Source organism: Oreochromis aureus, linkage group 5, assembly GCF_013358895.1.
Source record: "Oreochromis aureus strain Israel breed Guangdong linkage group 5, ZZ_aureus, whole genome shotgun sequence".
Taxonomy (NCBI): domain Eukaryota; kingdom Metazoa; phylum Chordata; class Actinopteri; order Cichliformes; family Cichlidae; genus Oreochromis; species Oreochromis aureus.
This window is the reverse complement of record NC_052946.1, coordinates 40,307,920-40,323,222: the sequence shown is the minus strand read 5'-3', so window position 1 is coordinate 40,323,222 and position 15,303 is coordinate 40,307,920. Positions and strand designations below refer to the sequence as shown.

The following is a 15,303-nucleotide window of genomic DNA, read 5'->3' as shown; positions in this document are numbered from 1 at the left end:
GAGTATTTAAAAGTAGAATGGGAGGCAGAGCCTTCAGTTTTCAGGCCCCTCTTCTGTGGAACCAGCTTCCAGTTTGGATTCGGGAGACAGACACTATCTCTACTTTCAAGATTAGGCTTCAAACTTTCCTTTTTGCTAAAGCATATAGTTAGGGCTGGACCAGGTGACCCCTCCCTTAGTTATGCTGCAATAGACGTAGGCTGCCGGGGATTCCCATGATGCATTGAGTTTTTCCTTTCCAGTCACCTTTCTCACTCACTATGTGTTAATAGACCTCTCTGCATCGAATCATATCTGTTATTAATCTCTATCTCTCGTCCACAGCATGTCTTTATCCTGTCTTCCTTCTCTCACCCCAACCAATCACAGCAGATGGCCCCGCCCCTCCCTGAGCCTGGTTCTGCTGGAGGTTTCTTCCTGTTAAAAGGGAGTTTTTCCTTCCCACTGTCTCCAAAGTGCTTGCTCATAGGGGGTCATCTCCTTACAATATAAATCACCCTGAGGCGACTGTTGCTGTGATTTGGTGCTGTATAAATAAATTGAATTGAATATTTCCTCAGCTGACACTCGCATCCTCACGCTGCAGCTCTGAGGCGTTCTGCCGTTCAGGTGACATCGCTGACAGGTGTCTCCCTCAGGCCTGCGAAGGTCTTAAAACAAAGATGACTTTCAGTGTGAGTCATGAAGGGATTACTGAAATCACAATTAAGACAAACTAGTAGGTAAGCCTCACCTTTAATAATGATCTTTGAATATTTTACTTACACATACACAAAGATTTAACTGCACATACTTTACTGTGATCGACCACCTGCTCTTGACCGTGTGACCAGCCCACATTCTGACCACCGCTGACACGACTTCTAACATTCAAAAGCTGTGGAGCTTGGTTCGGATCTAGTTCAGGGGTCTTGAACTCAAGGCCTTGAGGGCCAGTGTCCTGCAGGTTTTAGATGTGTCGTTAAAGAGGCAGCTCTTCCTCCAATCATCACCAGCTGAAACCAAAATTGTGTAACTTTGTGATCGTGTAAAAAGAAGTATTTAGAGGTGTTTTTTTGGGAAATCTAGTGGCTAACAAGTCTCGACACTTGGTCGCCATCTTTAAATATCCTTAGGAACTTATTTTGAAGCAGGATCTAAATCGCCTCACAGCAGAACAAATATGTTGTTTTAATGTTGTTGTGTTGGGAACAGTGTAGGTGTGCGTATGGCTGTGTGTTTCTGTGCACTTGCTCTTTGTGCATTGCTTGGCAGGTCACACCGCCATGTAAGCTGATCCTCCCAGAGCTCAGGCTGATTTGGGGAACAATGCGGGAGGCGTAACACATCCGCGTTGTTTCTGACGGCTCGAACGGGCCGCTGGAGAGCCTGAGAACATGATCCTCATTACTGCCAGCAGCTCACATGGACTCAGGTCCAGGCCCAACACAGAGGAGTCATTAAAAGACTAAACATGAGTTTGTGATCATTCTGTCAGTGTTCATTGACTCTGATGGTTTGGCTGCTTGTTTTATACGACATTCAATGTCACAAAAGTCCACATGAATAAAAACAAAAACCTGCTGTATTTCCATATAAATCTGGAAACAATCACAATGTTTGAGGACTCAGAAAAAAAAAGATTTCAGATGCTGCTTACATCCAGATCCAGGGGAAGCAGCTTAGTGCTGCCGAGCGAGTTAACAGCTTTTTATGAAAGACCAGCCTCCACTGAAGGAGCTTTCAGGTGACTTATCAGAAGTTTGCTCAGGTAACATCCGAGTCCCACCTGGGAACTGCTCCAGCTAATCCTTTTGGTTCCACCAGATATTCTGAGCAAAGAGACGTCTGCAACCATCAGGGCAGCGAAGCTCCAACCTCCACAGCTTAAAAATACACCCAAAAGCTGCAGTTCCTCCAATATCCACTTGAGGCTCTTGCAGTGAGTCAGTCCTCAGAGTTCCATGTTAAAATGTTAAAACTTACAGCAAAGATTAGCATGTTTCCAGCCTGATACAAACACTGTTATTGTCTCTATAGACAAGTTTGTCCTTCAAAAAACTGTAAGGGGTGAAAATGTTTTTATAACTCACCTGTTTAAATGGTTTTAAGGCTTAAAGTTTGCATTGTTAGGGGCGTGGTCTCTTTGACTGACAGTTGGATGGTGACACAGGCGGCTGTAGCTGCTAGCTGTCTGCTAGCTTCAGCAGAACTGGACATCGGGACCGTGTTTGTGCTGCTGAAGCCTTTTGGAGCATTTTTACTGCAATTATTCACAGTCACCTCAAGGCGCTCCAATATGTTATCTGACCAATAATATGGCTGCTGTGCAGAAGTCCTGCCAGAAGAAGGCTGTAGTGGTCCCAAATCCAGATTTCACAACTCCCGGTGACTCCAGAGTGCACAAAACTGTCATTACACAACACGTGGATTCTATTTTCAGAGGTTTAGTTTTGCTCATGTAAATGATTTAGATGCTCATTATGTGCAAAGTGATCAGATAATCAGACAGGCCAGATATGAAATCCTGTAACACTCATTCTGAATCAGCGAGCTTTCATCACCAGCTCAGGAAATTCCAGTCATTCCTCTGTAATTCCTGCTATCACTGCCTCCGTCTCACACACATAAGGCAGAGCCTCTTTTTCGCTCTTCCTCCCCTCCTCCCTGTCAACACTACGTCTGTCCTCCACCTCTCACCCTTCACCTCCGACCCTCAGCCAGACTTAATAACAGGAAGTGATCGAGTCCCTGCTGTGCCAGGAAGAAAACTGGGGCGAGTGCAGCCAAAGATACGGACAGGGAGTCTTAAAAAGCTCTCGGAGGAGGATTTTTCTTTCTGCAGTCAGTGTTTTCATCCCGTTTCCTTCAGAATTTAACAAAACTTTATTTAAAACTTCCCATAGAAACATCGCAACAGCATAATACTTCATTTTGTAGCAACAGTATTAATTTCTCACATATTACAAATGTGAAAAATATTAAAATCAACATTATTTATAAAAGTATTGGTGATTAAATTGTTATCTGCCTCCCAATATTTCAGTCAGAGTGTGAAAATTTGTGGATTTTCTCTGCAATACTTAAAAATGGCTTCATATATAATACAACTATAATTAGATTCCCATGGACTTCATGCAGCAGCCTGTCACCACAGCCACCTCCTCCTGGATATCCACTCTGTAACAAACAAAGGCATTTTTCAAAATTAGTATTAAATGATTATTGATTATCCATAATGGAACTTATAAATCTGAAATCTGACATTTCTTCCGTTCTTATAAAACACTGTGTCATAGCTGCAGGTGGAGGTCTGTGGCAGAGTTGTAGCACTGTAGTTGTAGCATGACACACTGTGTATGATAATAGTAATCTGAAGGCATCTGCCAATGATCGATTTAAATTCAGTGTGAAAGGTCAGTAATGGCCATTTAAACCTATGTGAACATTTTCTTTCAGTGCCAAAATCACATGACAACATATGACATCGACTAACTGGATATAAAAACGTCTGGGGTAGAGGTGGGTTGTAAAGCAGCTTGCAGAGCTGATCAGCTGGATGTTTTGAAGGTTGTCAGGTGAGCAATCATGTGATGTGAGCTTTCTTATATGAGAAGTCACTGACCTCGCAACATCCACCAGATCAACACCAGTGCATCATGGGTCAGGAGGAGGGTTCGGCTTGATGTCCAGGCCTTTTTCATTTTCACCTGTTTGGATCACCCAAAAGGAAAACCTTTTACAGAAGATCCATAAAAATAAGAGACTTTAAATGTCAAAAGGTTTTGAAAAATGGCTGTTTTACATGTGTCTGAACCCTAAATGTGGCTGTTGTGGGCTGCCAATCAGAAGAAATTTAGCTTGAGTGGAGAAGCAGTAGAAGTACAACGGCTTGTTTCAGACGATGAGCAGAATATGATAAAGGCTGATTATTTTGAATGGGGAACCATGCAAAGCTACTCATGTCTTGGAGTCCAAGAATAAAAAGATGGAGACTGAAATGAGCACCAAAGGTTGAACATCAACCTGCAGCATCAGGTGGTGCAAGCTTCTAAAGCAAATTAATGGACATATTTGTACTGATGAGAGACTTAGGATTAAATTGGTCCGTAAGGTTATGTAACTCCTGCAAATACTGTAAGTAAAAAGCAGCCCTGATGACACTGTCTGTAATAATTAAGTAAGAGAAAGAGAACAACAATGATGAATAATGAATTTAATACGGGTGACATAAAATGCGATAGTTCTGCTTTGAATTCGCTGCAGGAAGAGTAAATGTGTGCAGCAGCTCATCTGAGTGCAGAAAAACATTCAGGCTATTGAGAAAGAAAATGTCATCAACAAAGAAGTGGGGCAAAAGTTGCACATTATTGAAGAACACAATGTTCTGTGTGTGTTTAGAAAGGTTAGAGAAGGAGGGCGGAGACAGAGAGGGAAACAGAGAGTGGAGCGAGCGAGTCCAAAGTTCAGGTGGGTGTGATGTTCGTTTCCCTCCCCCTTTCACCTCCCATTAGTCAGCGGGCCACTAAAACAATACAACACAAAGGGATAAAGCAGAAAGAGGCACAGTTACAGAAAGGCTGTATGAGTGAACAAAGAGATGATGGATGGGAAAAGAAAAAAGAGGCGATGAAAGACAACTTACAGTGCACGAAAAGGTCAAATATGAACGTATTGATCAGATATTCAGAGATGTAGCTTTATGCATTTGAGAGAAAACATGGCAGTAAACTTAAAGTAAAATAATGAAAACAGAGGAAATGAAGCGCTGCTTGCTCTGATGGCTAATCTGACAGTACAAAAATAGATCTCTACATATGATGTAGTATACAGATAATAAAACAAGCATCATTTACACCATCTAAGTCTTCAACAGGCCTTGAAAAACACTTTAACACCAGCCTACCTGAATTTTTAAAGTTGCTTTATACAATTTTAATTATTATTACTATTATTATTACTACTTTTAACAGGAAGAAGCCTCTGGCAGAACCAAGCTCAGGGAGGCTATCTGCCGCGACCGGACATATTAAATAATAAATGAACACATTAGAAGCTGTGACTATTTCCAGGTTTGCTGTGAGACTGTACGGTCCTGATATTAGCGCTGAGCTGCCAGTGCATCGAGGAATCAGCACCAAGAACTCCATGTGGCACCCTGGGATGAATGTGTGCAGCAGCAGTTAACACACCCAGTCCCTGTTTTTAGGTTTCCACACTGCCAACATAGCTGTGGCTGATGGGCCACATTTACAAGCTAATGCCATGCTAACACTGAGGATTTTTTCTATTTTGGATGAATTAAGATCTATATAAATATAACCGTCTGGATCTTCAGGTGGCGATCGATAAGGGAAGAATTTAAGAGGGCGGAGCTTTGCACCAGCCAGTGACAGTGATTGTTCTCTTAAGAGGTCCCAAATAAAGTGACAAAATCAAAGCTGAAAAAGTGAAGCCAGAGTGCCACAACCTGCAGTTCCTCTAATGTCCACCAGAGGCTCCAGCAGTGAGTGAGTGAGTCTCCAGAGACTCCCATGTTAAGATGTCAAACTTCAGTGCAGAAATAAACACGTTTATAGCCTGTTGCAAAAACTGTTCGGTCCTCTGTGGATTCTTTAATCTTCATAATAACTGTACATTTTTATCATTCACCTGTTTGGACTGCACAGCAGCTTCAGATTGAGGCTGAAACTAGACTTTACCTCTCCATCAATATATTGTTGGAGCATTTTGTAGCATTTTTAATTAAATACGAATCCTTGGGAAATAAGAGAGCAGCCAAAAGTAGAAAGAAATGATAAATAATAGGGTTTACTGTGAAGTGAGAGGAGACAAAATGATAGGTGGGAGGGAGTAGTAGACTACCTGATTGAACATAGGTGTGGTGCAAACAAGGTGTGAAACAGAATAAAGTCTGGAGGCAGATCCAGCTGTGTATGGCAGCATTTCAAAATAAAACAGGAAGTGACTCAACAGAAACTCCACATCAGCCTGGGATTGGTGGGTGTCTGAAGGGATGCTTAGTGGAGTGGAACCAGCTGAGTAGTGAGGAGGGACAAGTCAGGTGACTTTGCTGGTGCGAAACGATTGGCAGGCAGGCGGGTTGAGGTTTGAAACAACCACAGAAATGAAACACAGGAGCAAAGAAACATCATCCAGAGTTTACAGATGACAGACTGAACAAAAAAACTGTTCTGTGATGAACAAAGAAAAGCCAAACTGTTGGATCGAGCGAGACCTCAGCACACCTCATTAGAAAGAAAAGGAGGATTATTAGATTAAAGCTGATGTCTCATACTGACTGACCCTACACTGTAAAATGTAATTCTAGATGTTTGTTATTTCAACATATTATTCTATATCAGTTTGACGATAGATGACTGAAGTTGTTGTTATAACATAGAATTACAAGTTAAAACGTCCCAATTACACCAAAAAAGCTAACTTGAAAACTCATGTCCAGCTAAATCAGAAACTTATGTGAACTTGACAATGTGGGTAAGTTGAGCACAGCAGGATTCAAAACTGCCTCACGTGACTGCTACCGAGGTGCATCATGGGGAATTGGCGGTTAACGACATGCTCACTTTACTTGGACGTTTTCTAATCGTCTTCTTTGGAATATGCTTTCAAGGTGAGTAACATTGGTTATAACTATAAGGAAAGAGAGCTACAAAAGTTGGAACATGTTTTGAATCTATGGCATGATGTGTGTTTTCTCTTTTACCGAAATGTTTGCTTTAGCTAATGTAGCTTTAGCGGACAAGGTCCAGCTTGTATGTCATGACCAAACTTGACCTAATAAACTGACATATGGCCTTTTTTATGGGTTTAATGTGGCACTGACCAAATCACAAGTATTGTGCCGCTAGCTTTAAGATTGTGCACTCAACCACTGTTGCGATATTAGCAAGCTAACTCAGCTAATTAATAAAGCTTATTTCATATTGTCTCTGTACTTGTAAATTTCTTTCAAGTTCACAGGCTGTTGTATTTTGGTGGAAGTTCATTTTGGCAATATTTCCAATAACTGACTGGGTTCAAAAAGAACTTTTGGCAGGACTCCGATGCTTGTTGTCATCTGTTTACCCCTATGTAATCACTTAAGTTGTTATTAACTGCTGCATGCTAAGCTGCAAGAGTGCACTGAGGACTGAGACAAAATATGGTCTACAAACCAGCATTATATTAGTTTTTATCAGATAGTCCTCCAGTTTGTTTATTTTTGCTTTAATTCTATTGTGCAGTTATTTGTTACCCTGAAATGCTTTATGCTTAACAACAGCTCACTATTTTGACTTATTTTTGAACTCTTGTGATCAGTATGACTAGTTTGTGTGAGTTTCCATACTAAAAGAGCTGTAGTGATAAAATAATTGGCATCAGAGACACTGATTTTTGGCATGGTATACTGCAGAAGTTTTTTTTTTTTTGCATAATTTACCTTTTAATTAAACTGCATTCTCTGTATTGTAACAAAACTAACATTGTTTATATGTCAGAAAATTAGCAACATGAATAAATGGCGAAAACAATATAATTATAACATATATTTTTATTTTACTTATTTTAGGTCTGTGAAGCCAAACTTGATGCTGGGGATTTATTTTTGTCAGTGGAGTCAAATGGTAAGTTACAATTTGTGCATTTTGTCATACTGGAAACACCACAGATTATATTGTAACTTAATAGCTCTGTAGAACAAATGATATAAAGATTGTAGTGTCAGGGTACTTCTTAAGAAGTAATATGGCACTATTGATGATCACATGCAGGTGGCATAAACTAAATATTCAGACCTGTTACCAACAAGTGATTCATTAACAAAAGCAATGGAGCAGACTGTTTAGGTTCTTGTGGTTGTAATAACATCCATAACTGCAAGTTTGTCATTAATTTATTTTCACAGGTCTAGATGATCACATCTGTCTTTGTCATTTAAATGAGGTGGACTTGCAAACTTTGCACTCTTTGGGGTAAATTGCTGTCCACTACATATACACAGAATCTGCACAGTATTTCAGATCTAAAAGGGAGTATGTAATGGACTTGCTGGCTTTAATGTAAAAAGCCTGTTGTGTAACTTTAATGAGGCAGTTGGACTAAAACAGTATTGCTCATCAAGGTAAACATCTGAGGAATAAGGAAATTGTTACTTGTCCTTTTACTCAGTGTTCTTTTAATCGCACGCTTACTAAAGTTTTACATCACATAAGTCATTTTCACAATCATTCTACTTTAAAAGATTTCAAGACAGAGCTTATTGTTCTCTGAACTTCCTTGTTCGCTGAACAGCAGGTAAAGTGCATCTTTTGTTTGTTTGCTTTTGTGTGTTTGTGTTTTCTCTAATGGGCCTCAGATGACTGTTTGCTTAAATTTGGGTCTCAAAGAATCTTTTTTATTCTGCCTGTACTCTCCACCCCTCTTCTTCTATTGCTCAGGTTGAAGCAGAATTTGCCCGTCTTACATCTGTTGACCTGAAAGGGTTCCTTTTGCTGTGCTTGACCATTATGGAGAGGTTCGTGGAGCTGTACAAAATCAAGAGCGGCATAGGAGGGCTAACTAGGCTCATAAAATGCTTCGGAGATGATGTAAGTGTTCAACTGCGAAATGTTCTCCTTTGTTTAAGTTTTAGGTTATCCAGTTCAACTGATGAACTCATTGAAAGAAAGCTGATAAGTAAAGTCTGTCATCATATTTCACAACTGGACATTTAGTGTGGTAACTTTTACAGAATCTATGTATATTGGTGGTAGGTTGGATATCATATTCTACTTGAATGTCCTGATAAGCCTGATTCAAAATCTCCAATGATAATCATATATTGATGGAATTATGTATCAAAAAGCTGTGAATTTGGAGCTGTCTACATGCTTCATAAACACTGTTTAAAAAATGTTTTGGTTTTGTTTTTGACTTCTTTGACCAGAGCCCTACACAAAGGAAGAGGACAGAGGACCTCATATTTCTAAAGGAAGATCCCTCACACACTTTCAAGACTGTGAAGGTTAGCATTGTTTCTTTTAGTAAATTTAATAATGACAGCACCACAGTGGATTTTAATGAAACATGTGGCATCTATGAAACAATAGATGCCACATGATAACATGTGTACTTTTTCCTCACCAAATGTATTATTACAAGATCTTTGACACTGGATTTGGTCTGGGTTTCAGAGAAACTAACTGGCAAGCTAGCATTGATATTATTAGTGTCTTGTGTTTATTCATGTCTTCACCAGGGTCTTTGACATTTCGCTGCTGTACTGTTCACTTCAGCTTTACGTTTGATTTCTCACATTGTATATTGTAATGGCAGAGATATTAGGATATTTAAGGGGCTGCAGTGGCTGCTACAGCTGTGGGGGCAATACTTTGGTGAAATGTCCTGGACCCTGGAAAAGAGACTGTGTAGACTGGGTAAGCAATTAAAGGTTACTGGCCGAGAGTCATTGGGCAGCTGGGTAAAGGTGGATGTTGATATTCAGTGCCAATTATGCAACCTGTTCAGCCACGCCTATATGCTCTTTTTCATGCTGTTAATATAGGGGAAAAATAAACTTTAATCAATAAACTGATTAAAGAAGCATTGTCTATGGAGCCATAATCTGATCCTGTAGTGTAGCTGCAGTTTGCACATTTCATGTATTCTCAGCCAGATTTGGTTTAGAGCACAGCCAATATTTAGCATAACTAGATTTAAATTCACACACTGGTGATGGCAAGCTACATTGTAGCCACAGCCGCCCTGGGGCGCACTGACAGAGGCGAGGCTGCCGGACACTGGCACCACCGGGCCCTCTGGCCACCACCAGTAGGCAACAGGTGAAGTGTCTTGCCCAAGGACACAACGACTGAAACTGTCGGAGCCGAGGCTTGAACCGCAACCTTCCAATTATAAGACGAACTGTCAACTCTTGAGTCACGATTCAGTCATCCACCCATGTGTGTGAATGACTGAATGTGTAAAGCGCTTTGGAGTCCTTAGGGGACTAGTAAAGCGCTATACAAATCAGCCATTTACCATTTAAATTGAAAATTTTGTTTGAATTCTGCAATTGAAGACATGCTCAGTTATTTATGAACATGGTCTTTGTTTAAAGCAAGAAATGGATTTGTAACATGGGGTGCATATCTCATTCTGAAAAACTTTAACAACTAATAAGTGTTACCCAAAGCCAATCACCATCATCCAAAGCATCAGTATGGCTCTTCTTTGGAAAGACATGAATTCTTAAGCACAAGGGATATTGTGTAATTGTAATTGTGTAATTTTTTTTTTTTTTTTTGTCTTTGAACCCTTTTATAGCCGACAGGTATTGAAGACACGTTTTCTAAGAGGATGAAAGTTGGCATTGCGATGGTGAAAGAAGAAGACATCATCGATGTGTTGGTTGTCCTTGAGGCGGCAGTAATCCTGTCTAATCTGAGGGATGTCTCAAGTGCCATTTCCATGCTGATGGGCCTTCTTTTGCCCTCAACATAGACTATCCAAAGGAACTTAAGGACATCTTTGAAGTCATTCAGAACATCCTAATGAACATTGGTGGAAGGCAGTGCATCTCACTAGTGCATGGTCTAAGAAACAGACTCTTGCAGAAAGCCATGCAGAACTGTAATTGTATGTTCCTTAGTGTTAAGGACAGTTTTATTTTACTGTTTGTTTTTTTTATTCTTGCAAGTTCTCATTCTCACTTTTGTATGTCACTAAATGACTACACTTTACATTCCAGATTAGACAATTACTCATTTGTTCATGGTTTAAGAAACTTATGTGAACAACAATATAATGCTGGACTTTGCAGATGCTTATCTCATGCAAGTCAGTAGTTTTTCCTTTGTTTTGCAATTGAGCAGACTCAAACTGATGTTTCTGAAATATCCATATTATCAAATGTTTCAGAAGCATGCACTCATTTTCAGAGATATTGGTTCTGTGGAATTTGTTGCAATTGTAAACGAAGACAAATACAAGAGTTACTTGTCTTACTTGTTATAAACTGATCTTTACTGTCACTTATCAAAGGTTTTGTACTATTTTAATATTTCAAGTTTTATGCTAACAGGTGTGACTGAGCACAATGAAGTTTAAAAATTTTGTAAATGTAAAGAATAACTTTTCTAAAATAGCAAGTGTTCCGTTGATACATTACATTAATGCAGACTTTATGTTGTTACTTCACAAGAATCACTACTGCTCCTAGAGTATTGGTCAGAATTTAATCTTCACCCAAACTGGGCTCAAGACCAAGTTCAAATTTATTGTTTCACAGGGAGCAGCCTTTGAGTTTTGATGGATTGTGAGCCTGATGAGCTACGTCACTGATTTTTCTGTTTCTCAGATGACTAAGATGGCACAATAAATGGTGAATGTTGGGTGCTCATGAGTAATTGTCTTGTCATGTTCTTAAAACAAACTTTCTGTATGAAATGATCAGATAGACTTTAATGGAATCTGTGGGGTTTTATTTTTTTTTCTGTAAACAACAGAAAATTAATTTAAAGGAATGTAGGTATTTAAACCTGAGATCTAAGATGAACCTAACAGGTAGTTTTGCTGAAATGGATGTTAGAAAGCTAAAAAAAACAAAACAAAACTTAAGATGTTTAATACACATTTTTCTTTACATCCAGTCAATCAACTCTGATAATTAAAATGAAACTGATTTACAAGTTCACTCAGCTACCTGAAGGAGCTCAGTTAATTAATAAACTTAAATCAACTTAGCTAACAGGTTATGTTAGTTAAGCTAAAATAGATTCCTAAGTTAAAAGAACTACTAAAGTATTTGAATTAACTAAAAAACCCAAGTCAACTGAACTAGGACAAGAGTTTAAACAATAGATTATTTTAATTTAGCTGAAAGGGTTTTCCCAAGTAAAGATGACAATTAAAGGAGTTGAACTGACTAACAAATCTCAGTCAACTAAACTAAGATGAAAGTTTAGACAACATGTGATTTTTCATTAAGATAACAATTGGTTGTGTTATAAGAACAAACTCTATTTCTTGACTTAACTTAAAATTTTAAGGCAGCCCTTTACCTCATATTTTTAAGTTGAAACAACAAGTTATATTTTACAGTGTACAGACAGAAACCAGGATGGAAAAGTTTGTGCCTGTGAAGGCGAGCAGAGGAGCAGGTGTGACTCACTCAGGTGTAACAGCAGCTCCTGTTATTTCAGACTGGATAATGGTGTTATTGCAGACGCCTCGTCACTCTTTCCACCATCATGAAATTAGACTGCAAAGAAACCCGCTTTGCAAAGAGGCAACAACCATCGCATTCACGCCCTCACACACACACACACACACTGAATAAAATAACTCCCCCAGAGTTTACGACATGATTTTAGCATGAAAAATGTTCCGTGTTTGCTCAGCCATCCACTGTTAGTGGAGAAGTAATGATGCGTAACGATGCTACGGTCAGTTTATTAGATTTGGGACACAAGTACACACACACACACACACACACAAGTTGGTGTTTGTATACGTGTGAGAACTCTCGCTCACACATCACACACATTCTGGCCCCTTAAACCTAATTCAACTTTTCAGCACTTTCGATAAAGTCTATTAAAAAAAAAGTTATGGCATTTCTGAAGTTCGTGAGTCACTGAACTTCAGTATTTCACAAGATTAATTATGTTTGCAAATAAAATTTCAATGTTAAATCAGCCCAGAATCAGAATATTCCATCCCTGTGTCCTCAGTGGTACTTTCTTTGTAAGTAATTAAACATGTTAAGTAACTAAAGTTAATGAATTCAGCACTTTTCAAGAACAAGTCACAAAGTGCTTCACGATGTAAATAAGATGAAATGGTATAAAGGAAGACTGCACAGGTCTGCTTTCCCCTTTTGTTGGTCGTTGCTTCCATCTTATGACAGGCTTGTGTGCGTTGTGTTGAGTTATACTTCTCCTGTCTCATTAATCCTGATTTGTTGCAGCTGTGTTTCCTGGTGTTTCCCATCTCCCTAATTACCGGGAGTCTATATGTTCCTCATGTCCTCCCCACTAGGCAGTGTGCTTCCCTCCTCTTCTGATTCCAGGTTTTAAGTTGTGTAGCTCCATCTCAGCTGTGTTTTATTTAATAAAGATTAATAAATCCACCCTTTGAGTTATTGTTCCATCTCTGGAGTACTGCACTTATTGCTGCCCTAAAAGTAAAAGTCAAGTAAAAATCGCAGTTCTTCTTTGATTCCTGTCTTCCTTCTCTCACCCCAACCAATCACAGCAGATGGCCCCGCCCCTCCCTGAGCCTGGTTCTGCCGGAGGTTTCTTCCTGTTAAAAGGGAGTTTTTCCTTCCCACTGTCGCCAAAGTGCTTGCTCATAGGGGGTCATATGATTGTTGGGTTTTTCTCTGTATTTATTATTGTGCGATCTACTGTACAATATAAAGCGCCTTGAGGCGACTTTTGTTGTGATTTGGCGCTATATCAATAAAATTGAATTGAATTGAATTGAATAATAGTAAAAAAGTTTAGCATTGAAATACACTTACAGTAACAAAAACTACACTTTGCAGTACATTTGACCAATAACATGCCTGCTGGATAATTGTATTAACAGACTGTCCAAAAAGTCTGAGCTCCAGTTTTGGGGAGTGATATTGATTTGGATGTAACTGAGCACTAACTAGCCAGGCTCTGTGTCTGTGATGCTCCCATACAGTCTGTGGATGCAGTTTGGCCCCATAGAACAACACTGAGTAAACCTGTAGCACTGGAGTATAAAACCAGTAGTGACGTCATTGTGGCCACATCCATATTTTATCAACTGTCTGTGGTTGGAAGTGATGGCCTCAGAGGATGTTCCTGCTTTCACACTTTGAGTTCTGCAGCAAAAAGTTCAAAGGCTCTGCAACATAAAGGCCTGTCACAGAGCGGGAAGCAGCTCGAGGCGAAGCCGAGCAGGTACGCACACAGGTATGCAGCTCTGCAGAAACTGGGTTACCTGACTGTGCGGTGTCTCTGAGGGAGCTTTGTGTCTGAGTCGACGCTAAAATTTCAAACGCTTTGCAGGTGTCCCGTCACCAAAATACCCGGCATTGTTCTGCGCGGCTGTAAAAACGAAACGTTTGACTGCTGATAGGAATTTTACAGCCGCTGTCTTATGCAAGCAGGCTGCAGTGTGTGCCGTCACTTTTAATCATTGCAGAAACAAAGACACACGGCCCTGTATGAGACACTGTGTTTGTGTAGTTTGACCTTTGCTAAACTTTGTTGTTAAATATAACTGTGAGAGGCAAAAGATTCTACTGAATAACTATTAAAAGTTAGAAAACAGGAAGCATGAGGACCTGACCTTGACTGTGAATCTAGCTGAGACGTGTTTATATATTTATATTAGTGGAAGTAATAAGTGTTGAAAATTGATTGGAGAAGGAAAAAAAGTGGATTCATGGGAACAAAGGATTACAAAATAAAACAGGAAATGGCACACACAGGGTGTGCTGGTCTTTTTAAATCCAATGTTACTTTTATAATAACAGTCTTAAATTGCTTTAAGACACTAAAATATAAAACCCCATCGACCTGACAGTGCCCTATGAGCAGCAGTTGGCGTTGGTGGGGACAAAGAGCTCCCTTTTACAGGAGGAGGCCTCCAGCATATCAGGCTGAGGGAGGGGCAGCTGTCTGCTACGACTGGACAAGATAACATTAAATATACGTAGTGCTGACATGTAAACATGTGGGGAGTGGAGGAGAAAAGCCCAGTGCATGATGGGAAGGCCCGCAGCTGCCTGATCCTACACGAACACGAGCCTGATCACACAGAATAGCAACCAAACATCCAGAAAAACACACGACAAAAAAAGTACAAATTGATTTTCATGTCACTGAGTGAAATAAGTTTTGGTCCCAAGCAGAACGTGACGTAGGACTTGGTGGAGGAACCCTGACAAACAGAGCGGTGAGATGTTTCCTGTAGTTGGTCACAGGTTTGCACACGTCTCTGGAGGGATTTTGACCAATTTCTCTTTACAGAAACTCTTTAAATCCTTCAGGTTTCCTGGCTGCTGCTTCAGCTTCAGCTCCACATAATTTCTACAGGACAGAGCATCGAGACTCCACTTTGATTTTGCTTTCATCTGACCACAGCACTTTCTCCCAAGACTTCTCTGAATCATTTAGATCGGGGTGGGGACCTCCAGGCCTCACGGGCCGGTGTCCTGCAGGTTTTAGATCTCACCCTGGGTCAGCACACCAACCACAAATGTTCAGGAGGTCATTTATCCATTTAAATCAGCTGAGTTTGAGCAAAGACACCTAAAACCTGCAGGACACCTGCCCTCGAGGCCTGGAGTTCCCCCACCCC

The 15,303-nt window shown here is 40.1% G+C and overlaps 1 long non-coding RNA gene across 1 annotated transcript; it reads right to left on the bottom strand.

The window, feature by feature from the left end:
* Positions 1 to 2,881: 2,881 nt before the first annotated feature.
* Positions 2,882 to 12,256, bottom strand: LOC120440398. Its single transcript, XR_005613234.1, has 3 exons — positions 12,134 to 12,256; positions 3,605 to 3,689; positions 2,882 to 3,159 (listed from the first exon to the last, which is right to left on the bottom strand). It is a non-coding gene; the product is annotated as an uncharacterized LOC120440398 (long non-coding RNA).
* Between the last annotated feature and the right edge of the window lie 3,047 nt (positions 12,257 to 15,303).